Genomic DNA, 26,579 nt, shown 5'->3' on the forward strand with positions numbered 1-26,579 from the left:
ATGTTAAAAATGTGTTACTACATCCTTCACACTGCTAAGTGATGAACTCTTTGTATTGCATTGTGGGACACACAATTCGACACAGTGCGCTCTGGTTGTACACTTAGGTAATCCGAGTATTCCAGGCATACAAATGTACACACCGTAAACATACAGTAAAAACAGTATGAGTGGTATGGTCGCATGCTATTACATACAGAACACATATGCTAAATTTGATAGTAACAACAAATGCTGAAATTACTAAGTGGGCAACCTCGAGAAAAAAATTGGAATGGCTAAGCTAATGCACTTTGACAGGCGTGAAAACTTTGTTGTTACATATTCATGAAGAAATTTGAATGACAGGCAAGTTGAAGACAGTAGAAGACCAATAAAGCTCTTATGAGAAGACATCTGACAAGAAGTGGTCTTGTTGGGTGTGTGTGTTCTATAGCCAAGAAGCTATTATTGTGGAAAGCCAAGTGATTTTAGTATGTGAGGGTCCACAAAGAACAAGTAACAAGTCTAAGTAGAAAGTCCAGATCTGTAATTTGTGTTTTGACACTATCTGCATTTCTCAAGTTAGTGCTAAATTCGCAAAATGAAACTATCCTCCATTTTGGATTCTCAGCCAAAATGTTGAGACATTCAGCGTTCCAATGCCTTTTCACTAAATTAATTTACAGGTCACCACCACACTTGAATCTGACAATTCTATGTGCCGCTTGTATACCCGCTGTACTTTGTTCACATGAATTTATAAGAAGTGAATGGAACATAAAATCTAGAATGAACTACAAAAATTCATAAATGGTTAGGGATATTTTCTGATATTTCTCATGTTTTCTGATGTTAACTTTCAGAACGGTATGTCAAATGAAAGTTATAAATGGCCAACGGCCTATTTTCATGAATAACCATACTATACCATAAACTCAACCAAGCAACTACAAATATAGGCCTACTCTATGCCCAATAAAGGCTGACAGACAGATGTTTAGACAGCTAGGTGGGGAAAAAAATTAAGCTACAGACTTGCAGAAGAGTGTAAAGATTATATGGTCTCAGTCACTATAAATACTATCAGGGCTGTTAGAGACTGTGGGAACCCCCTTGGTCTGTTCACGTGGCTCCCTAAAGCGTGAGGTCGACCGTACACATAGGCTACTGTACACTTTTGGTACAAGTTCGGACACTTTTTGATGATCATATTATGAATTGGTTTCTACTTAAATGCATGAAATTAGCTTTAAAGACAAACAATTGTTCCTACATATAGCATTCTGAGCAACAGTCTATTATTAATGCTAATTGAATTTAAGGCATTTTCACAGTTATGTAGTTATGTAAAATCTACTAAAAGTGCCTATTGAAACCAAACACCCCTGGGCCCTTCATAGAGTGACATACGGACTGGGACCTCAGGTCACAGTACAAAAAGCTGTAAGGGGGTATTATATTTCTGAAATCAGAACAGGCCACTGATTCACAACAGTCAACTTCTCAAACCCTTAAGAGATAGACCTAACCCATTATCCAACGTAATTAAATATTTAAAGGTTTGCAGTTAAAATGGTAAAATGACATGAAATGCAGTTCATAAAAAAAAACTTCAGTGTCATCTTGCCAACTGCAGTTTTGCCGAGGCTTTTAAATGGATTCGCCGATCCACATGGCACACAGCTGACCTGAAATAACCCTCCAGCTGCAGAGAAATTCTCATCTACGGAAAGTCAAGAGGACCACTAATAGTCTCCATATTTCAACATCCCTTTTTCTTTCGCATGACTGTAAACAATTGTGTGAACAATTTATTATCATAAATCACTTATTTCATAAAACACAGAAAAGACACAATCATTAATTGATTGCATTCATTACAGAAGATTTGAGTATTGTTATGTTCATAATGGAAAACAACAGCAGAGGCTACCGCTTTCTGAATACTGTCCAGTATGTAGGCTAATGTATTTTGTATACGTTTTTGTGTAATGCATACAATATTTTTATGTATTTTACAGTGTGTGGAAAAAAGGGTACAGTACGCAATGGTAAACATTTCCATCTGTACTGCAGTACTACTGTAGTCACATTCACTTTCATGTATTCCGCAACCAGCATTCAGTGAACTTTTTTTTAACATTTTAATTTTATTTTTTTTTCAGTGTTAAAATTGTGTAACAACGTCAACATTTTTAGCAGTGATAGGAGATAAGATGTCAATTACCAGATGTTAAAAATCACTTCCTGTTTAGTACACTGAAATGCGAATTGTGTTGTGGGATACATTATTATTCTGTGCAGCCTGCTGTTGTAATGCTCTATAGGCTACTGCACATTTGTGAAAATGCAATAGTCACGTGGGTATTCCATGTGTACAAAACTACAGTATGCATAGTGCGTGCTACAGAAAAGCGTAGCAAGATAGTAGGCTATTCCATTCCAAACAAAGTATTTTATGAAAGAGTTATTACAGACAGATATGACAAAACATATTTGGCCTCCCTGTGCATATACAAACAATTGCAACAATTGTGTTAGCTACAATCAATCAAACCATGTAGACCATAAATATGTTGAAATGATGCAGATCTGTAAGTGGGTCAAATCGTTGGGCTCTGCCTGTGAGCCAACCAAAAAACACTGGCCAACTCTGACACATTTGAGAGCAAAAACGGTCATTAAAGTTTATTATTACGTCTGACTAAAGTTTGCAAAATGGTACACGCATGCACGATTGTATGTGCAACCATAACTTTAGCAACAGCAGCAACACCACCAACACCAACACCAACACCAACAAAAACAGAGCACGGTTCACTACATAAATCATATTGTTTTAATGACATTACAGATCACATTCATAATAATGTAAAAAATGAAGCATTTCGCTTTGGGGTAAATGTAGGCTACGGTGATGCATTTTCAATACCTTCACGACAATACCTAAATGTTTTTTCCGAAAGACACTAAAAGTGCAGCAAAACCATATCCGCTTGGAAAAAACATGTAAAATACTAAACGCACGCTATGACATTTCGTGTAATTTAGAAACACAGCTGCTATAGGCTATGTCTGAGCGAGAGCGAGTTGCACTTGGCTCTCGATGTTTATCACGGATACATTTTACAGCAAAGTAATGCCGTTTCACTTCAAACAGGCGTAAAACATGGGAAATAATGACTCACCTCGAAGCCGCAGAACAGTATGCGTGTATGTCCTTTATAATATCTCCCTGTAATATCAATGTTTGCTCCTGTAATCGGACAGACGTGGCCTGAAATGACCCAGCATAGCAGATCAACTCCAACATGGACCCGGAGACACACAGAGAAACGTGCAGCTCTCTCATCTGATCGCTGTGGGGAATCAGAGACCGTTTGACGTCTTGCCAAAGATGGTTTAACCCTTTACAGTGGCCCAAAAACGATATGATACTAAAGCACACTTAAAATACACGAATATCATTGCATTAGATATAATACCGGGGTGAATCTCACGAAAACGAAACATGTCTGGTCATATTTCACCCAACAGAAATAAATAAATATGATATTATGCATAAAGGAAATTAAGCAGACATGATCTTTTGCACTGTGCCCTCAATTCTCATTACAGTAATGTGAAGAAGTAATATTATTTAAATGTATTTGTACATCATGGCAGTGTTTATATTTTATTTTATTAAAACAAATTATGGTTTCCTTTTACTATAAGAATAAGATGATTATAATGAAATGTGCTTCGTGCTGAGTGAAATAGGCTGGTGTGGTCAAAGCCCTCAAAAGTAGATTGAAGACCTATATTGATCCATTTACTATCAACAATCCAGACACTAAACCTAAAGACTTAACTGAATCGAAGTGTTCTTACTGTATACGTTACTTTGCTGTCTGGATAATGAACAAGCACAGTCAGTCAGTCAGTCATTATCTCAGAATAAATTTAGGATGATGTCATGATGACCTGTCAACTTTATTCTGTAATAACAACTGTACATTCTCTTACATACAGCTTTTTACATTGGCCACTGACTATAGCTATTCAGAGTACTAATTCTGTGCAGTATAAATATATCTATATTTAATGAAATAGATAATTTGGCATTAATCATATGTAAGCAAATAAGTGACAATGGTATTACTTCCATTTAAGCTTTTTGGCTAGTTTTTAAAACATTATCATAAGGATCTAAGACATTCTGCAATTCATGTCTGTCACTCAAATTGTTAAGATTACATTTTTTAAATATGTAATAAGAAAAATGCATTAAATTATAAAAAGAAAATGCAAAAGACTCAGACTTTTGGATCTGATTGTCTCTTATGCTAATGCCTTTTATTTCTTCAGTGTCATATATCTTATGTCGTCTTATGACAATATGTCAAAATGTTGTACACATTTATTTAATGCATGACTGCTAACTCTAAATATATTTTTATTGTATTTTCATTTGTTTTCATATTTTTATTCACAATTTGCATTTAAATTGGTTTATTGTTTTGTATTATTCTGTATCAATACTGATGTGCATTATACACTACTGGTATTCCTGGTATTTACTAAATATAAAAATGCTAGAAATAAAAATTAACTCATTATGATTGGTTTCAAATGATCTTATTAATAGTATGGCATATGAATAAAATAATCAGGCTTAAATACAAAGAATATTTCCCACCAAAAGAAAATATTAAACAAAACTGTTTCTCAAAGCAGCTGGATATGAGACCTTTGAACTTTAGACCTCCACTTTCACATGAAATCACACAATTACCATTACATAAAATACTATAGCTTTAAACAGAAAATATCTGCTTAAAATGGTCACTTGGGCCTTGATGACATAATTTTGCCATAATCTTTTTAATTAAAGCTACAATATGTAAGAATTTTGTAATAAAATATCCTAAAATCACTTGCACATTGTGATATATTTCCTGCAGTTGTGCACTTACAATATCCCAAAAGTTCCCAAAGATTTTAAATTTCAGAGAAATTCCAATTTTAAATAATTGGCCATCCCGGAATCCCTGTTCACTTGTCGCCTGCAATGACGTAATATCCGCGTTATCCCATGGTTTCCACTCGTAGTATACTGTCATAGTAACCATGGCGACAGACGTGACAGACTGCGTATGCTGTTGTTGTTGTTTCGTTCAAACATTATGGACCATGGCAAGCAGACTTTGGGAAAAAAGGAGAACTAAAACAAGGTTAAATATCAGCGATTCATTTTCGAGATGCAGAGAGCTCCACGTCCTTGACAAACTTCGACTTGACAGAGCTCTTACATGTATTTTATTAGTCAGGTGAGCAAATGTGCAGCATCCACTTGGATGATGCGACGGCAGCCATATTGCGCCAGAACCCCCACCACACACCAGCTTACTGGTGGAGAGGAGACAGTGATGAAGCCAATCAGTATATGGGGATGATTAGGAGGCCATGATGGACAGAGGCCACTGGGCATATTTTGCCCAGGATGCCGGGGTTACACCCCTACTCTCTTTCGAATGACATCCTGGGATTTTTAATGACCACAGAGAGTCAGGACGTCTGTTTAACGTCTCATTCGAAGGACGGATATCGGTCTCTTATTAGCAATCGCCGCCCTGCTTCATACCACCTTCATGATCAAAACATCAATGTATTCTCTCATCCATAAACATTATTAGATCCATCGGCTTAACGACAAGTTCCATAATTCCGCAGGACATTTTGTGTTATCAGCCTACGCCTTTGTTATTGTAAGAGGTTAGCGACCTAGAGGCGGAAAAAAATGACATATTGAATCTTTAATATTCATTCAATCGTAAAAACTATTTTTAATTGCTAACTCATTTTAATGACCAAAAACATGAATTGTCTGACATTTTGAGAAATTGATTTACCACTATTACACACACACACACACACACACACACACACACACACACACACAGCCATTGCTTCAATAATATACATTTAGCAATAACAACTAACCAACATTTGGTTGCAATTTAGCTAGCCCAGTCACTCTACTGCCAGTTTTTAATTAAAGAGCACTCCACCTCTTTGCATCTGCATACCCAATATATATATATATTACTTTTATTTTGCATGAATGGTGAGATTGAAAAACGAGCAGATCCCTTTGGGAGGACCTTTGTTTGGTGTGACTTAACGTTGATTGATTTGCTGTTGATCCAAGTATGTTACAGTGTGTACAGGGGGAGCAGAGCCAACTAGTCAGGGGACCACGGCGGAGTAGGTGACCACCCCTCAGGCGGTCCTGGCGGAGACGACCCCTCGGGCGGCCATAGTGAAGCAGGCTGAGGAGGTGGCCATGGCAGAGCAGGTTGAGGAGGTTACCATGGCAAAGCAGGCTGAGGAGGTGACCATGGCAAATCAGGCTGTGCCAATGGCCAGAGCAGAGACGGACATTCGGGCGGCCTAAGAGGTCGGCAGGGCCTCCACGGTCCCCCCAGAGGACTTATTGGCTTGGGGAGAACAATGCTTACAGACACTGGCGGACAGGCGACTGGCTCTGGCGGGCAGGCAACTGGCACTGGCTCTGGCTCGTCAGGGCCGATGAGAGGAGGAAGACATTCGCTTGGCGGGCACGACGCGGTCGGTCACAGGCGCGGCGGGCATGACGCTCACAGTCTCAGGGGCGACGGCCACGACGCATACTGCCTTGGTCTCAGCAGCTCTGGCGTGAAGTGCGGGCTCGACTGGACTGGCGTGAAGTGCAGGCTCGGCTGGACTGACGTGAAGTGCTGGCTCGGCAGACAGGATGAGAGGAGGACCCAGACACTGGATCGGGCTGGGACACTCCCATAGCGAGGAGGTTATCATAAACCCAAAGAGTTCTGATGCCGAATCGGATGGTTCAACTTGGCCGATGAGAGGGTGGAGATTGCGTTGCGTTCCGGACCCGAACTGAAATGCCGGCTCGGCTAGACACAACTGGATGATTAACGGAATTTCATAGAGTAATGAAAGCTGACTGATTCTGGAATCCAAAGGATTCTGCATCTTTGGTCTGATCTTCTGTCAGGTTTGGCATAGACGAAGCAGACAGAATGGTAAGTTAATGCCTAAGTTAATGCAGAATGGATCAGTACAGCGAAACAGGTGAGTAACCAGTAAGTTGTATATCAGATGAATGCTTAACTGAAGTGTAACCAAGTCTCTCTCTTGCAGATGATGAAGAAGGAGTTCCTTATAAGATGGAATGATGACTGGCTGAGAAGATTGAGATCGTAGGTAGGAATGCAGGTAAGTATAGCAGAGAGTCTGTATCATGTGTAGACGAGATCAGACAAGGAGTGAAGGGAGAGTGCTGAATATAAAGGTGAGCTGGTAATGAGATCCAGGTGATGGTGATTACTACTTAGAGGAGAGTGAGTGCAGGTGTGCGCCAAGGAGGATTCTGGGGAGTGTGGTGCAGAGACAGATGAGGAAGACAGACGGTGATTGTGACACTTCCAGTCAACTGAATTTGATTTTTAATATATATATTTTTATATCTAAATGCTTCTGCTTAAATAGTTAGTAAAATTATTTCTGTAGACAAATATAACTTGCACCAACATTTCTTTATTCAAATATCTTTACAAAACTACAGTTTAATTAAAATAACAACAATTCATAATGATATTAACAACAACATTAAACATACTGTTTAAAAAGTACCCTATGATGAACCTTGAAGGTGGTAGAACATGTCCAGAGTGAGTAGTGGTGGAATCAGGTCACTATATAATGAATCACATTTCAGTTTGTAAGGCTGGAGAAACTGGTTGGAGAGATAGATTGGTCTAAAACAAAGGACCTTGCTGGAAATTACATCTGACCTCCCCCATACAGTCTCACTCCCTCTCACACCTAAAGACTCACACAAGAATATATATGTGGTTTAATGTGAATGATTATTATGTTTAGTATCATTTTTAATGTCTCAGAGTGAGTGGTACAAATGTCTAATTTCCAACTAATTTAAACAAAAAGAAATCAGGTTTTGAGAAGTTTAGAGAAACTGGCACACAGAGGGAGGTTGTCTCTAGGCAAATGGTCTCCTACCCCTAAAAGGTGTCAACTCTGAATGTGAATTCCCATTGTTAACATATGAAAGAGGTTTTGGCTATTTAATGGAATGCGGCAGGAGAATCGGGGCGCTTTCTGTATCTAGACTGGCCCCTGATGGCTGGATGTGACCGAGACTTCCAGCCTCATGTAATTTAGGCCCCGTTTACACGATGGGAAAACGCAGATATTTCTCTGCGTTTTGGCCTGTCATTTACACGAAAACGCCGTTTTTATCCCAGAAAACGATCATTTCTAAAAACTCCGGCCAAAGTGGAGATTTCTGAAAACGCCGGTTATATGTTGTCGTGTCAACTGGGAGAAACGGGGTTTTAGGTTCTCTCTTGTCGATTCTGAGGATTCTGATTGGCTTGCATGGCTTTATTTTATCCTTCTCCCTACACTGCCGCCCATAGGTTTAGCATAGTTATAAAGGCGCTCGACGGCGTATTTATGCGGGTTGTGTGCACGATGTTATTATTGAAAACGGAGGGGGAGAAATATTCGTTTCTCTAAATACCCGGCTATGTGTAAATGTGGCCTTATTCAGGTTGGGTTCTTTTTATTCATGCTTTATATTGATTATCTTTGAATTGATTATACAATTGACGTGATACCTGATTTAATAAATTGTTACATTTGATTATTCAAACTGATTTTGACCTTGTTCATTTAATAAGTCTAAAAGTAATAATCAAACATTCGCTCACTTTTAGTGATGCATAGATATTATTAAAACCTGTCATTTATGGAGTCAGATGAAATAACGAGTAAATACATATGAGAAATGTATTGCATTTAACCCAAATTACTTTGAGATGCTGGAAAGACGGAACGCGCAAGAAACCTTCCCGTGCTATTGGAAACCCTCATTGGACCGTTATAGCGCGGCTTACAAATTGGTGACCCCGACGTGATCTCAGATGGATTTCGCGAGCAAAGTATTTTCCAGAAAAGTTTTGGGAATCTAAAATCAACACAGAGGTTTGAACATCTTCTCTTTCTTCCGCCGCTGTGGTAAGTCAACTTTTTCTACCTTTTTAGAAGTATTGAGAAAATGTTTGCATTGTTACGGGTCGGAAGGCTCTTTGTCTAGAAACACGTGTGAGGACGTGATTAGATTAGCAGCGGCAGCGCAGATGAAGAATGAAAACATTTGTATAGATTTGAAAGATCTCCTTGTTTGCCTAAGCAACAAGAAACGAAACCTAAAATTGGAATAACATCTTCCAAATAATGAATAACTCGACGAAGAACCGACAAAATAAAGCCTAAAAGTTTTAAAATCAGCCGCATGTTTTTTGCCATTGTTGCATTAGCTTGTAAACAAACCAGCAACACAAAGAGAATGAGCAAACAACAGAAATAAAAATCTAAGTTTATAAACGATCGAAAAACGCGTTTTATAAATAAAAAGGCAGGTCGATTAATTGTTTATGAAAAGCAAAGAAAGTTTGGAAAAACAGGATGATATGATTTACAGGCTAAAAATCAGTTTTTAGGCTAAGCTAAATGCTATCGTCCATGCTGCTTAACCCTTTGTGTCGCCGGCCCACCGGTAGGCCCAAAGTCACATTGAAAGCATTAATATCCTATACTAAACCTAAACTAATCTTGACAAACTACATTTGAAAGCTTGAACTTTAACACATATGAGATTAAAAAGCATGCAATAATTCTGTTAATTTTCAAATTGGAAATTGTATGAACACATTATGCTCATAGAACACAATTTAGTCGTTTGTACAACAATGTGCATAGGCTAAATTTAAGTTTATTCTTTAAACACGGGATTGCTTTATTGTAAGTGTACTTGAAACACTTAGGTAAAGGCTGTAGATATCCTCTAGGCCATGTGTCCTGTGTTGAACTGAATTAAACACGTGTGTCTATGCCATGCTATGATGTGATTCGCAATGAATTTGAAAATCAGAAACAGCGAACCCACATCTTATTAATCCTGAAACAACAAAACTCTCATATTCAAAGTTCCAGAGAACGTCGCGCATTAGGGTTCAGTAACTCTGAATCTTGAACAAAATTTATGCATTGTTACGTTTGAATTCATTCTAAATGACTCTGAGGTTGTTTTTTTCCTAAATATATTATTGGATTCGTATATTTCCACAATTCTGCGACCAGATCAGCAACGGGCTGAGACCTGGCATCATTGCAAGTATTCTTGAATGCAGGAGCGGGTTAATTTCCGTTTAGAAATAGCAAAAGCTATTTGATCAATCTAAATTTGGGTACGCTCATACCTCTGTTCTTAGTTTAATGTTACTTTAGATAATTGTCTACTAAAGTAAATGATTGGATTAAGTTCCTGAGGGGGCATTCAAGGAGGTTATGAAAAAGTATCTTTTATTGTGTATGTGTGAATTACGGCAAATCTTATATATATAACCAATTACCTCTGATTGATGAGCAGGACTGGCGAGTTTGTGTCGAGAGACCTGCGAAAGACCAGGACCTCTAAGTGATATAGTCTCCTAAATCTAAGCGGATAAAATATTATTAAAGAGTCAAAAGAGAATAATTAAACATTAAAATTATAATTTTACCTACACGTAGTCTTTAAAGAGACTAAAAATGAAAGAATAGGCATTTGAAATCTAAAAAGAGAAACAGCGAACGCGCATCTCATTAATTCTATAACGAAAAACCCTTTCCATCATTGTGAAATTAAGCAAATATAAATTGGAACATGGATAATGATCATGTCCTGTTTAAACTATGTTTAAACTGTTTACACTGTGCAAACTCAGTAGAAAAGGTCTTAACATAGACACTATTGACAATGAAATTTTCACTTGGTGGAAAACAGTGGGTAGTAAGCAGAAGAAATCAAAACATGGTGAGATAATTGAGGCTTTAAACTTCATAAGTTATAAACAGCTACATAAGTCAACCAAATTTCTATCTTCGCTCATGGAAGTTAAATGTGAAGAAGTGCATTCTAAAAATGCGGAGGCACAAATGTCAGAGGCAAAGGCCCCGTTTACACGATGGGAAAACGCAGATATTTCTCTGCGTTTTGGCCTGTTATTTACACGAAAACGCCGTTTTTATCCCAGAAAACGATCATTTCTAAAAACTCCGGCCAAAGTGGAGATTTCTGAAAACGCCGGTTATATGTTGTCGTGTCAACTGGGAGAAACGGGGTTTTAGGTTCTCTCTTGTCGATTCTGAGGATTCTGATTGGCTTGCATGGCTTTATCCTTCTACCTACACTGCCGCCCATAGGTTTAGCATAGTTATAAAGGCGCTCGACGGCGTATTTATGCGGGTTGTGTGCACGATGTTATTATTGAAAACGGAGGGGGAGAAATATTCGTTTCTCTAAATACCCGGCTATGTGTAAATGTGGCCAAAGATTCAAGATCTTCAAACACAGCTAGATAGATTACTATCTGAACAGTTAGCCCTGACTAAAAAGTGTAAAAATCACAAAAAGGCTAAGCTAAATGCTAAAAAGTCCAAGTCTCCCATAACGCTCAACAGCGATGGGACAAAAAATGTGCACTTCTTAGATGAGGCAGCCTGCTCTAACAATTGTGTATCTTTTCAGACAGATGAAGCACGTGATAAAATTTTGAAAAGAGTGCCTGTTTCAGCCCTTAAGGTGATACGGCACCCAAACGGCACAGAGTCAAGCATCCGACGTCCTTTAACGGTAACTGAATGTAACTTGTTTAAAGTAGAGATCGGACCATTCCCTTTGAAAGGGCCATTCGAAACCTGGTGGCGACGCATTGTAAGTCTAAAACATGCATTTCAACTCGAACCAAAAGATATTTGGCAAATTGTAATCAGCTCAATTCCAGATGTTTTGATCTACAAGATACCACAGGTTTTGATGACAGGCACCATTGTGCAGTCAATGTGTCAAAATGAGCCTTAGAGTGAAATCTTTAATAGACTCAAACAATGCCTTCGTGATCTGCGTGGTTGTAGTCCTGTTGGATGGGAACTGATTTTCAATCGGAAACAGAATCCTGAAGAATCGTTTGAGACATATGCAGAAAATATGTTTGAACTTTTTGAGGAGTATGCTGGAATTGAAAATGTTAACCACAACAATGTAACTCTCCTTGAATTACTGCTTACAAATGCAGGCCCGCGTGTACAGCAATCGCTCACGTATGGTGCTTCTCCAGCTCAAAATACATTTGAAGGTATAGTTAGCTGGGCAACACGAATTGAGTCACGAAAACAAATGCATTGTGAGGTAGCTGTGTTAGAATGTCATGAAAATCATCCGTCTGCAGGAGAATCCAGGAAGCCACACTGTGGCAAACTGAGCAGATTCTGTAATTCCTGTCACAAAACAGGCCATACAGAGGAAAAGTGTTGGTCCCTGGACAGAGGCAGACCTCCACCCTATTTCAAAAAACGCAAACAACCACACTCTGACAGAAAACAGCACTCTGCAGATAACCAAAGCTCAAAAGCATCTAAAACGCTCACTGAGCTGACAACTTTGATTACTCAAGGTCTTCAGCTATTAGCGTCATTTGCTAGTCGGGTAGCAGCTCAATAACAAATGGGTTAATAGTTTCACATCTGAATTCTTTTAAATATAGCGATTGTATTATAACTCGAAATATAATATCATCCTTAAAATTGAATTTCATTTGTGGGCTCCCCAGTGCCAAACCGGAGGGGGGTATATCTTTATTTTTGCCTTTACCACTGCAAACATGACTAGAAGTGTGGCACAGGTAACAGCCAAATAAAATTTAATCTGATCAGAGAAGTACATTTACGAGGAGGGTGTGAAATGCTAAACAGCAGATGGGTACCACAGATTCTTGCAGGTCAAAAAAATATCTGCACTAACCGAATGTGTGAATGACACCATAAAACAGGCAACACCGATCCAGGTGAACAAATTTCTGCCCACAGATCTGATTGTAATGAGAGCAACTTACAATGACAATATGAGTGATAAAAACTCAGATGAATCCAGAAGATTTCCCCAGCAGAACTGGGATCTCTAATGCTCATGACACAAGCAGACTGTGAAGACTGAACCAAGAGCAGCTTTAGGTGTCACACACTGCGCTGAAACAACAGCAACAATTTAGACCTGGTCAATGAAACTCGGTTTCATGTGAAAACAGGAATTAAAAATTTGAAACCGTTGAAAATATCTGAATTAACTGTGGTTCTCTCTGCATTTGTTTCTGTCTCAGGTTTTAACACTAAAATTCCTCGGAGGACGGAAGCCAGGACGGGCCGGACTCCGCCTGCACCAAAGCAGGACAGCGGGATTGTAGAATATAACCTGAGATGGGTGAAAAGACAACGCGAGAGGCCACTCACACATCACAGTAACACACTACTGCATAACTATGGCCTCCCAGTTAGAACTGGATCTAAATTTACAACACAATTGTCATATTTGATTCCACCCATCTCCTAGGCATGAACACTGAACACACACCTCCATTACCGCTGAACACTACACATAAGAAGATAAAGATGGCATAGAGACCAAAAGTGACACTTCACTAATGATCTATTGTCCATCATCACACTAACAGATCCAGACAGCTTCACACACATAGGATGGTAAAGCTGATCCCATGATGACAGTACACACTACCAACTCATGGGAAAACACTGTAACATACACATGAATGGCTACAGTCACAAATTGATAATGCAAATTCTAAAGCAGAGGCAGACCTGCTATTAAAATTCAAAAATGTTTAACTGATTGTTATTGGTGTGGTTGGAAAATCATAGGGCCCATGATTTCTCAACAATCCCTCTAATAACAGACACATTATAAAAAACAAACTAGATCTGAAGTGTGAACGCTTCAATCAATTACAAAAAATTACAATTCAACCCTGTCATCGACTGTGACTTAGCCAACCACACAAACACACACACACAGAAACACACACACACACACACACACACACACACACACACACACACACACACACACACACACACACACACACACACACACACACACACACACACACACACACACACACACACACATACACACACCCAAGGACACACACACAAACACCAAACTGTTGAATGACTAAACAAACACACACACACACTATTACAAGGAATGAACGATATCCATTCTTGTATTATGCATTGGAAGATTACAGATTACTGAACGAACAATTATTATTATATATGTATTTCTTCATGATTTTTGATTAGATATTATTATTACTGTGAATACAAGATTTGTTAATGCGTACCATCGATTTGATTATTTAGATTACACCGACCTCTTGCTGCATTTCAGACAAGAATATTTAAATTCCACTACCATTTAATATCATCACGGGGGTAGTGAAGAATTTGATATTTAAAATGGGACCACCTTACCTGACCTTGAGGAACAATTGAGACCAGATGTACCATTCACACTTGCTGAAATGAACATGATATTTTATATTGAACATGACATGCTTTTGTTTTGTTGCATTCTTATGCATTTCCTTAAAGAGTTTAAGTTCATAAGTGCTCAATCGTGAAGTGGACATTTAAGATGCTTGTCAGGTGTCTCACACAAAGCAGTGTGGAACAAAGGAGAAGCCCTTCTTCCACTGAGGTCTGCCCAGACAACCGCACCGCTGGAGGTGACAGGATTGGTCAAGGAGGGAATCAGATTATCATCATGGAGAAGGTGCCAGAGAAGCAGAAGTTTCTCTATGGAGGAATGACACGTCAACTGAACAAGTCACAAAGGTCCAGATTGACTCTATGAACTTTGCTTATGTAACGAGTTATAAGTACAATACAAGTTTAATGTATTGTTGCTTTTTCACTAAAATCCTTATTATTTTATTACTGATTTATTTCCGTTTTTCTCTGAGCAATATATGTTGATTTTTGCTATTTATTCTCCAGAGACTTTTATTTTGATATTTTCTTCTGCCGCTGTTGTGGTGCATTTTGAAGTGTGCGCGCGCCTCTCTTCAGTTTGCATTGCATGCGGTGGAGAGAGGTAAGCGTTTTTCAGAGCTCTTCAATCTATGAGCGAATTAAGTTTGTAAAGTATGTTAATTGAGTTGATATCCCTTTGTGAACAGTACAGAGACTGTGTATTGTGTTTTATTGCATGTTATATGTGTGAGTGGATCAATAATGTGAAGATATATTGTGTGGGCCGTATGCTATGCATTAACAGGGCTTTGAGTCATTAATCAACTAACTAGTGTTGTATCATATAGGTGATGTAATGATGAGATCTTCACAAGCAGTTTGTCATCTTTATTGATGTTGATCCACAGGTATTTCACATCTTTCAATGTTATGTGTATTATTTTTGATTGTTAATGAGTTTGCATTGCATGCGGTGGAGAGAGGTGATGTAATGATGAGATCTTCACAAGCAGTTTGTCATCTTTATTGATGTTGATCCACAGATGGTGATAAGTCCATGTTGGGTGTGAGCGACTGTTAATAAACATCCCTGGTCTGGTGAACCGCAGTAACAGTGTCCTGGTCCTTCTATTACACAACGCAGAGACAGTAACGTAACAGCGGTCAGTTGCAGACCGGTTACATTGGTGCCGTGACCCGGATCAGAAGATTTGCTTCAGGATCAACGTCAGTTGGGTCGCCGAGGGACGCTGCATTGAGGTTCAGTTTTGTTGATAAAAGAACTGTGAGAATACAAACGGACATTTGATATTTCTTAAACCAAATTATGCATTTTCCCATTTAAGTGATTTATTTTTTCTCACGTTTTCTGATATTTTTCAATTGCTTATTCTGTTTGAAAATTAATCTTAAAGTGTAAACATGGCATTTAGTTTAAAAGATGATGAAGTTGATGCTTATGAGACAATTACGGGATTAGGTCTTGGGAGGGGAAGATTTCTTAGTGAAACCCCAATTGTAAGACAGCGTAATGTGAACAGAACACCTCCTGTGTTAAGCTCCACACGTGTGACTGATCATGATACTGTACCCTTAGCTGTTCCAGACATAGCAGATCCAAATTGGCAAGGTTTGATAGCACATATTGCTCAACAAGTGGGGCAAACCATGTTAGCATCTCAAAAAGAGGCTAGTTATGGTGGAGGAGAGAATAAGGGTGCACAGACACAGGGGTTAGGTACCAGTAAGACATTCTCAGACATCCCTTCACTTAACTTGACTGGAGTGAGATTGGTTATGCAAAGCGAAGCAAAAGAGCCCCCAGTCTACCGTGGTGATGCATCAGACAAGCTTGGTGTGCGTGAGTGGGAGGAGCTGATGGACACATATCTAAAAAAGAGAGGAATACCATTAGCAGATCAGCATCAAGAGATTCTAAGCAGATTGATGGGCAAAGCTAAAGATGTCGTCAAAGTCACTCTTCGCTGTAATTCAGCTTTGAACCCAGTTGAAAACCCAAAGGTTATCATCGACATCCTGAAACAACATTTTAGCGATGTTAATTACTCATGTATGCCCTTGGCTGATTTCTATGGAACTGTTCCATTAGCAGGGGAGGATCCTGTCGAGTACTGGGTGCGTTTGAACAAAGCAGTGGATCTTGCAGAAGAAGCTTTAAAGAGACTTGGGCGACGAATGGAAGATCCATGCCAAGAAGCTGCAATGATGTTCGTGAAATACTGCCCTGATTCCACTCTTGCTGCAGTTTTCCGTCTCAAAGCTCCAGAAAAGTGGACCGCACAGGAAGTCCAAGAACAGCTTGACCGGTACCACACAGAGTTGAAAGAGCAGATGTCAGCCAAGCCAAAGCGTCACCCTGCTACAAGGCATGTCACCGCTCACGTTCAGACATTCAATGAGGATGAACAGGATGTTGACTCTCCAGAGCTAGGTGAGTGCAGCAGAGCCAGTAAAGCACACACTGTACAGGATGACAATTGTATGAGAACTCTGATTAATCTCCTTGATCGTGCACTCTCTCAAAATGTCCAAATGCCATCCCGCCAGCCCCAAAGCAAGCTCTGTAGAGTATGCCAATCTCATGATCACTCTACTGTAACACATTGTCGACGAGAACATCTGTGTTTTGCATGCTTTCAGCCTGGACACAGTAAGAGGGATTGTACAAGTGACAGGTCCAGACCTGGTCCAGCACAATTCCGGGGTCCATTAGGTTTAAACTAGATCGCTCACGTTTGGAAGGGGGATGCGTGAGCATAAGTGAAGAACCCCTAGAGAGTGTTGATCTTCACCACTTTTATGAGAATGCACGCGCACAGGCTCCCACTGGGACTAAGGTGATAGCACAAAATGTCCAGGCAGTTGAGGCATTCGACGATTTGTTCTATGCACCAGTCAGTATTAATGAAGTGTTTTCAATAAAAGGAATGCTTGATACAGGCTCCATGGCCTGCACTTTTAGTGACAAAGTGGAAAAGAGGATGTTAAGTGAGAATGTACTGCCTTCACCTACACCACTTCATGAGGAAGTCATCTTAGTAGGATGTGGTGGCAAGGTTACAAAACCAAAATGCATGTATGAGGTCCAATTGAAAGTTTATGGAGAGAGCTGTCTAGTGCCTATTCTCGTTGTACCCGGCCAGCGGGATGATCTGATCATCGGTACAAATGTCATAAAATTCCTTGCGCATCGCATGAAAGGTACCAGTGACTTTTGGAGACTTGTTTCTAATCATACAGTGGAGCCGCTGGCGGGATGTGAACAGTTCCTGGATGTAATGGCCAACACATGTCGGTGGAAGGGTTCAGAGCTGCCAGACAAGGTGGGAACAATCAAGCTACAGCAGTGTGTCACTCTCTTACCCAGGCAGGAACATCTTGTGTGGGGAAAGCTGCCAAAGAATGCCCCTATGTCACCCGGGAGCACAGTGGTAGTGGAACCTACAAATTCAAGGTCTGTGTCAAGAGACATTATGGTCGGGCGGGTGGTAACGCCATTATGGGGTGATCGCTGGGTTCCTGTAAAAGTCACTAACTTCTCTGATAAGCCAGTGACCCTTAAGAGGAATCGCAAATTAGCAGATGTGTTCCCATGTGTTGCCATGGAAGATTTTGAACTTTTCCAGGGGCTGAGTCGAGCTGAAGTGTCCGCGGAGGAGAGTCAGCAGTCCCCTAGATTGTCAGCTGATTTCAAACAGAGATTGGAAACGGTTGGCCTCGTTGATCTCGACATTGAGTCTGTTTCTGTCAGTCAAGTGACGGAGGAGAAATTAGTGCAGTTGCTAGAGAGATACAACGACGTGTTTTCTAAGCATGCATTGGACTGTGGAGAAGTGAAGGGTTTTGTTCATCGCATACGACTAATGGATGAGCGTCCATTCAGACTCCCTTATCGTAGAGTGCCGCCTGCACACTACCAAAAGTTGCGGCAGGTTTTGTCCCAGATGGAAGAACAAGGGATAATTAGGAAGTCTGTGAGTGAGTATGCTTCTCCGTTAGTCCTGGTGTGGAAGAAGGATGGCAGTCTGAGGCTATGCACAGATTTCCGATGGTTAAATGCCAGAACAATAAAGGATGCACACCCACTTCCACACCAGGCTGACTGCTTAGCTGCTCTGGGCGGAAACACACTCTTCAGCACCATGGACCTGACGTCAGGGTTTTATAACATCCCCATGGCTGAAGAGGACAAGAAATACACTGCATTCACGACTCCTGTAGGGCTGCACGAGTATAATAGGATGCCGCAAGGACTATGCAACAGTCCAGCCTCTTTTATGCGGATGATGGTAAGCATCTTCGGAGACTTAAACTTCAGCAGCTTGTTGTGTTATCTTGATGACCTGTTGGTGTTTGCTCCGAATGAGCAGGAAGCGCTGGAAAGACTGGAGGTCGTGTTCAGTCGTCTGAGGCAGTACAATCTTAAGCTGAGCCCTAAGAAGTGCCATCTACTGAAATCCTCTGTAAAATTCCTGGGTCACATCATCGACAGGGATGGAGTTTCAGTAGATCCTGCCAAAGTCGAGGTCATCTCGAAGCTGAGTAAGGCAGATCTTATGGAAGATGATAAATGTACTCCATCAGTGCAGAGGATCAAATCAGTTCTTGGTATGATCTTATATTACCAACACTTCATTCCTGGATGTTCTACTTTGGCAAAACCGCTTTTTGCCCTTACGGGTGGGCAGAGGAGGAAAAGAGGCACCAAGGGAGACATTCAAAGGGGAACTTACAGGAAGCTCAAGCCCACGGATTGGACTTCAGAATGTGATAGCGCATTATGTTGTCTTAAAGAGAGTCTGCTTCAAAGTGCTGTTCTAGCCCACCCTGACTTTACTCTGCCTCTGATCTTGGCGATTGATGCCTCACTGGACGGACTGGGGGCTGTATTATCCCAAGTGCCTGCGGGTGAAGAGCGAGCTCGTCCAATCGCATTTGCAAGCAAGACTCTGAGCAAATCACAGAGGAACTATCCAGTTCATAAGCTCGAGTTTCTGGCACTCAAATGGAGCGTGTGCGAGAAGTTTAGCCATTGGTTGAAAGGTCAGACATTCACCGTATGGACAGACAACAATCCGCTCACGTACATCATGTCCAAGGCAAAACTTGCAGCATGTGAGCAACGTTGGGTGTCCAAACTGGCAGCTTACACCTTTGAACTGAAGCATATAGCCGGGAAGAAAAACGTGGTGGCGGATGCTCTAAGTAGAGACCCTTTTGTCAAGACCGTGAGCAGCAGGCTAATGAAGGAGCCATATCATGATTTGCTTGTGGAGGCTGAAGCAGTTGATGGAGATGGAGTTAGAGATGCCTTTCGTCAAGGAGCTCAGAATCTGCAGATCTGCTTCCAGTCCTGTCTTGCCTTACCCTCTGACAGTGCCACTATCAAAGCCTGTTTAAGTTTACATGATCAGTGGGAAGAAACATCTCAAGCAAGAGCTGTGCAGCTAATTCAGTCTTACCCAGATTTAATACCTGCTGGCATTGACACCCTTTCAACGATCGCTGCGGATGAAATTCGTGAAATGCAAGAGGCTGATTCAGTAATTTCAAGAGTGGCATTCTTCGTAAACTCGAAGCGTCAACCATCGAGGCGAGAGAAGGCCAACATGAGTTACAGAACCCTATCTCTTCTCAGGCATTGGGACAAATTAAAACTCAAGGATGGAATAATGTACAGAGTCACACAAGATCCACACAGTAAACAGAAGCGGTATCAGCTGGTCTTACCTTCTAGCCTCAAGGGGCAGGCTTTAAAGGGTGTACATGATCTTGCGGGTCATCAGGGCCAAGCCAGAACCATTCATCTAGCCCGCCAACGTTTCTTCTGGCCAGGAATGGGAAACGATGTGTGTGAATACATCAAGTGCTGTCAAAGATGCATCCTAGCCAAGGCTCCCGAACCATCTGCGCGGGCCCCTCTTGAAAGTATTAAGACCTCTATGCCCATGGAGCTGGTATGCCTGGACTTCTGGTCTGCGGAGGATGGGAAAAAACGCTCTGTGGATGTGCTTGTTGTGACGGACCATTTCACGAAGTTGGCTCATGCCTTCCCTTGTGCAAATCAGTCTGCAAAACAAGTCGCAAGGAAGCTGTGGGATCGTGTATTCTGTGTGTACGGATTCCCGAGCCGTATCCACACAGACCAAGGAGCCAACTTCGAGAGTGCCCTTATAAGAGAGTTGTTGAAACTATCAGGAGTTGCCAAATCTCACACCACTTCGTACCACCCCATGGGAAACGGAGGAGTAGAGAGGTTTAATCGGACCTTAGGGAGTATGCTTCGAACCCTGCCTCTGAAAGAAAAGCACAAATGGCCAGAGCAAATACAAACGCTGACTTTTGCCTACAACGCTACAGTCCATGAGACAACTGGGTATGCTCCATTTCAGCTTATGTTTGGTCGTGTCCCAAGGCTGCCTGTGGATGTCATGTTCAGACAGGTGTTACATGACCCTGTGGTTGTTGATCATGGTACTTACCTGAAATCGTTGATGTCATACCTCCATGAGGCGGCTGAGATTGCGCAGCGACATTCTGAAAAAGAGCAGAGGAAACAGGCAAAAGGTTACAACAAAAAAATCAGAGGGACATGTCTCAATGTTGGGGACCGTGTGTTGGTGGCGAATAAAGGAGAAAGAGGCAAGAGGAAACTAGCGGATAAATGGGACCCTGTCGTGTACACTGTAATAGACAGGAACCTGCAGAAGCACATTTACAAGCTAGAAGATGGGAATGGAAATGTGAAGATTGTGCACCGGAACCTGCTTCTAGACATTAGTTTCCTACCTGTTGAATCGCCTGATGAGGAGGAAAGCATTCTGCTCTCTGCGGAAGATTCAGAGTGTGAGTCACGTAGCGACAGAAGTGAGTCCTGTGCGGATGACTTCGAACCAACAGATCTGGAGGAGAGAACCAGAAGATGGGTGAACGTAGACTCTGAAAGTCCTGTAGTTCCCGATTCTGATGATGAGGGAGTTGTGGGAACAGACCATTTCAGTTTGAAAGGAAAAGAGTCCAGTGACCAGTCACAAATTGAAGAGAGTAGTAGCAGAGATCTCCCTCAGAGTAGAGTTCAATCCAGCCCATCATCTCTTGATGTCAACATTGACTGTGACTCTCAAACTGACACTGATACCCAAGTTCCAGTCACTGACGTTCAGGGTGTTAGGACACGGGCAGGTAGAGTCGTTAAGAAAGTGAACAGATTAATTGAGTCAATGGTTCAGAAACCCTTTTATCTTCAAGGGGTAGGAAGTAATCTGAAAAAGAGAACTGGGTCATTCCTTTCTTTGTTTTGAAGAGTATTCTAATGTGGTTTGATTTTGTATGATGTGAAGACATTTTGATTTCAAATGTGAAACACAAGGGTCAGGTTATATTATGGTGTACAAGGCACCGTAGTGTTCCAAGATAATCTTAGATTTGATCACCCTGAGATTTTTCTTGACCTATTAGTGGGTAACTTACAAGTTGAACTAATGACTGTTTCATTGCAGACCTGTACCAGTTGTTGTTTTATTTGGATCATTCAGTATGGATTTAAGTGAAATCCGGAAGGGGTGAATGTAACGAGTTATAAGTACAATACAAGTTTAATGTATTGTTGCTTTTTCACTAAAATCCTTATTATTTTATTACTGATTTATTTCCGTTTTTCTCTGAGCAATATATGTTGATTTTTGCTATTTATTCTCCAGAGACTTTTATTTTGATATTTTCTTCTGCCGCTGTTGTGGTGCATTTTGAAGTGTGCGCGCGCCTCTCTTCAGTTTGCATTGCATGCGGTGGAGAGAGGTAAGCGTTTTTCAGAGCTCTTCAATCTATGAGCGAATTAAGTTTGTAAAGTATGTTAATTGAGTTGATATCCCTTTGTGAACAGTACAGAGACTGTGTATTGTGTTTTATTGCATGTTATATGTGTGAGTGGATCAATAATGTGAAGATATATTGTGTGGGCCGTATGCTATGCATTAACAGGGCTTTGAGTCATTAATCAACTAACTAGTGTTGTATCATATAGGTGATGTAATGATGAGATCTTCACAAGCAGTTTGTCATCTTTATTGATGTTGATCCACAGGTATTTCACATCTTTCAATGTTATGTGTATTATTTTTGATTGTTAATGAGTTTGCATTGCATGCGGTGGAGAGAGGTGATGTAATGATGAGATCTTCACAAGCAGTTTGTCATCTTTATTGATGTTGATCCACAGATGGTGATAAGTCCATGTTGGGTGTGAGCGACTGTTAATAAACATCCCTGGTCTGGTGAACCGCAGTAACAGTGTCCTGGTCCTTCTATTACACAACGCAGAGACAGTAACGTAACAGCGGTCAGTTGCAGACCGGTTACACTTACATCACAGGATCACAAGAAGAAAACCTGAACGTATTCATCCACCTGCTGGACTCAAGCTACATACACCTGGTGAGACCAGGTGTTCTGCAGGTGAACACAACCCGCTAAGCTTCTACAGATGCTAACATTGCAAAGACACTTTTTGAGTTACATCTCAAGGATTACAACAAACGTCTTACTGTGACCCCCGTAAGTGTTCCCCGAATGTGACCCACGGGGTCAAGGAGGGATCTGTAAGGCTGGAGAAACTGGTTGGAGAGATAGACTGGTCTAAAACAAAGGACCTTGCTGGAAATTACATCTGACCTTCCCCATACAGTCTCACTCCCTCTCACACCTAAAGACTCACACAAGAATATATATGTGGTTTAATGTGAATGATTATTATGTTTAGTATCATTTTTAATGTCTCAGAGTGAGTGGTACAAATGTCTAATTTCCAACTAATTTAAACAAAAAGAAATCAGGTTTTGAGAAGTTTAGAGAAACTGGCACACAAAGGAAGGTTGTCTCTAGGCAAATGGTCTCCTACCCCTAAAAGGTGTCAACTCTGAATGTGAATTCCCATTGTTAACATATGAAAGAGGTTTTGGCTATCTAATGGAATGCGGCAGGAGAATCGGGGCGCTTTCTGTATCTAGACTGGCCCGTGATGGCTGGAAGTGACCGAGACTTCCAGCCTCATGTAATTTATTCAGGTTGGGTTCTTTTTATTCATGCTTTATATTGATTATCTTTGAATTGATTATACAATTGACCTGATACCTGATTTAATAAATTGTTACCTTTGATTATTCAAACTGATTTTGACCTTGTTCATTTAATAAGTCTAAAAGTAATAATCAAACATTCGCTCACTTTTAGTGATGCATAGATATTATTAAAAACTTTCATTTATGGAGTTAGATGAAATAACGAGTAAATACATATGAGAAATGTATTGCATTTAACCCAAATTACTTTGAGATGCTGGAAAGACGGAACGCGCAAGAAACCTTCCCGTGCTATTGGAAACCCTCATTGGACCATTATAGCGCGGCTTACAAGTTTCAAAGACTTTAATATCGTTCTAAAATCTGGGAAACAGTGCCAATACTAGGGCTGCAACTAACGCTTATTTTGATAATCAATTAAGCCGGGGATACACTTAATGACTAGCTGAAACATTCTGACAAGACTGAACTGAACACACTTATAGATTTCTCAACAACTGGAGCAGATTTTAAACACCGACTGTGAACACCGACTGAATGCAACTGTCTCTGACTCGGCGCGTTTGGGCATGATCAGTCGGAAGTATCAAAATACATTAATTGGCCATTGTCACGATTTGGTCTTGTCTTGGTCACGTTTCATGTCATTGTCATGTTCTTCTTCTTTTTTTCTTTTTTTTCTTTTTTTTTTAAACCTTTATTTTTACAGGCAAGTCATTAAGAACAAGTTCTTATTTACAATGGCGGCCTGACAAGTGGAATAACCACTTAGGGAAAGGGAAGGAGGGCTAAAATAAATACATTAAATACATACAAGATACAGTTTAAAACACAACACAGTAGACAACAGACACTTATAACCAGCTAAGTGTATAGGTACATAGAAGTGATAATGGATGATAAAAAAAAAAAAAAAATAATAACTATGTAGAGAAGCAGCTGCATATATCCGTGAACAAGGATGATATAATAGTTTTGAATGATGCAATTGAAATGAATGTCTCCAGTTTGATAATATTTTGCAGCGTGTTCCAATCGCTAGCGGCAGCAGATTGAAAAGATGCTAGACCAAAGGCAGAGTTGGTTTTGGGAACGCTTAATTGAAAATGAATTGAGGATCGAGTATTATAAGTGACAGTCTTTGGCTGCAGCAGGTGACCTAAGTAAGGAGGTGAACGGCCGAGAAGGGTCTTGTAAATGAAGGTGAACCAATGAATTTTTCGGCGATTGTGAAGGGAGGGCCAGTTAACAGAAGAATATAGTGCGCAGTGGTGTGTATTGAAAGGAGCATTTGTAGCAAACCTAATATCAGAATGGTAAAGAGTGTCAAGTTTTGATAGAGTGGACTTGCAAGCAACCCTATATATAGTGTCTCCGTAGTCTAGCATGGGTAGAATGGTCATTTGAATTAGAGTAAGTTTGGCCGAAGTAGTGAAAGAAGAGCGGTTTCTATAAAGGAAACCAAGCTTGGCTTTGACCTTAGATTGCAGCTTTGATATGTGGATGGAGAAAGAAAGTGAAGTTTCCAACCAGATGCCCAAGTACTTATATGCAGTGACTTGTTCTAAAGTAGTCCCATTGCAGGTGGTGATGTTAAGGGCAGAAGGTGGCGTAGCACCCTTACGGTAAAACCACATGATTTTTGTTTTCGAGGTATTAAGAGTGAGTTTGAGTTGTGTAAAGGACTGCTGTAGTTGGGAAAAGCTATCTTGCAGGATAGCCTGAACAGCATCTGGAGAGGAACCTGTGGCATAAAGGATTGTATCATCAGCATATAAGTGAATGAAGGAATTACCAACTGTCTGGGGAATGTTATTAATGTAAATTGAGAAAAGTGTAGGCCCAAGGATGGAGCCTTGGGGGACACCCCTGGTAACCGGAAGGGAGTGGGAGAAGAGATTTTCAAATTTGACACGTTGAACCCGGTGAGAGAGATAATTTGAAAACCAAACCAGTGAGTGATCAGTGACACCAATGCTGCTAAGTCTGTGGATAAGTGTGTTGTGATCCACGGAATCAAAAGCCTTTGCAAGGTCAATGAATATAGCAGCGCAGTGTTGTTTGGTATCTAACGCGGATGTAATGTCATTAAGCACTTTAGTGGTAGCTGTAACACAACCATACCCTAATCGGAAACCAGACTGTGCCCCAGAGATGATACCGTTAACATTGAGATGACTGATTAGTTGTTTATTGACAAGTTTTTCCAAAATTTTAGACACACACGGCAAGATGGAGATTGGCCTGTAATTGTTTAGGTCAGCCTGATCACCGCCCTTATACAGAGGAAGCACAACAGCTTCTTTCCAAGCAGGTGGAATCTCGGCTGTATGAAGGGAGAGATTAATGATGGCTGTTAGAGGAGCCGCAATGACAGGGGCAGCAATTTTAATGAAGAAAGCGGCAAGATCATCTGACCCAGCTGCTTTATTGGGGTCCAGAGCAGTCAATTCCTTCAGGACTTCCCCCACTAAAACAGGCCGGATGGAAAAACTGTGAGGAGGTGCTGCAAGGCTGCAGGTATTAGAGGCTGCAGAGGCTAAAGCAATATGGTTTAACGCCTTGGAAACAAGGCCAGAATTTATGAAGTGGTGATTGAAAGCTTCAGCCATTGAATTTTTATTAGTAACAATTATGTCATCTATTTTTATGGACAATGGTATGGTCCGGGGTTTGTTTTCAAGTTTTTTTTACTGTATTCCAAAATGCTTTTGGGTTTACACCACAGAGTGTGAACTGCTCTTTAAAGAAGCCAGCTTAAGCCTCCCTCACCGCTTGTGTGGCCTTGTTCCTGATTTGACGAAATAAAAGATTGTCTTTAGCAGAATGTGACTTGCGTGCTTTGCGCCAGGCTGTATTTTTTTGCTGAAGCAGAATGGCTAGATCACGATTAATCCATGGGCGGTTACGGTTTTTTATGCGTATCTTTTTGTTTGGGGCATGTTTGTTGATCACAGCAGTAAAAAGATCTTTAAACAACAACCATGCATCATTAACAGAGGGAATCAGGTTGACTCTATACCAGTTTACATGGGCCAAATCACGTAAGAAAGCTTGAGC

The 26,579-nt window shown here is 40.6% G+C and overlaps 1 protein-coding gene across 13 annotated transcripts in view; it reads right to left on the reverse strand.

Moving 5' to 3' along the window:
- thrb (thyroid hormone receptor beta) overlaps positions 1-3,448 on the reverse strand; it is a 182,960-nt gene extending 179,512 nt beyond the window's left edge. For 5 of the 13 annotated variants that reach the window (XM_079591041.1, XM_079591036.1, XM_079591049.1 and 2 more), the window contains exon 1: positions 3,171-3,345. The gene's annotated coding sequence lies outside the window, so the exon portion shown is untranslated. Of the gene's footprint in view, positions 1-3,170 lie in introns of all 13 variants that reach the window. The other 8 variants (XM_079591038.1, XM_079591051.1, XM_079591046.1 and 5 more) reach the window with 4 other exon arrangements.
- Positions 3,449-26,579: the final 23,131 nt, after the last annotated feature.

This window comes from Phoxinus phoxinus (assembly GCF_949152265.1).
Source record: "Phoxinus phoxinus genome assembly, chromosome: 19".
Taxonomy (NCBI): Eukaryota; Metazoa; Chordata; class Actinopteri; order Cypriniformes; family Leuciscidae; genus Phoxinus; species Phoxinus phoxinus.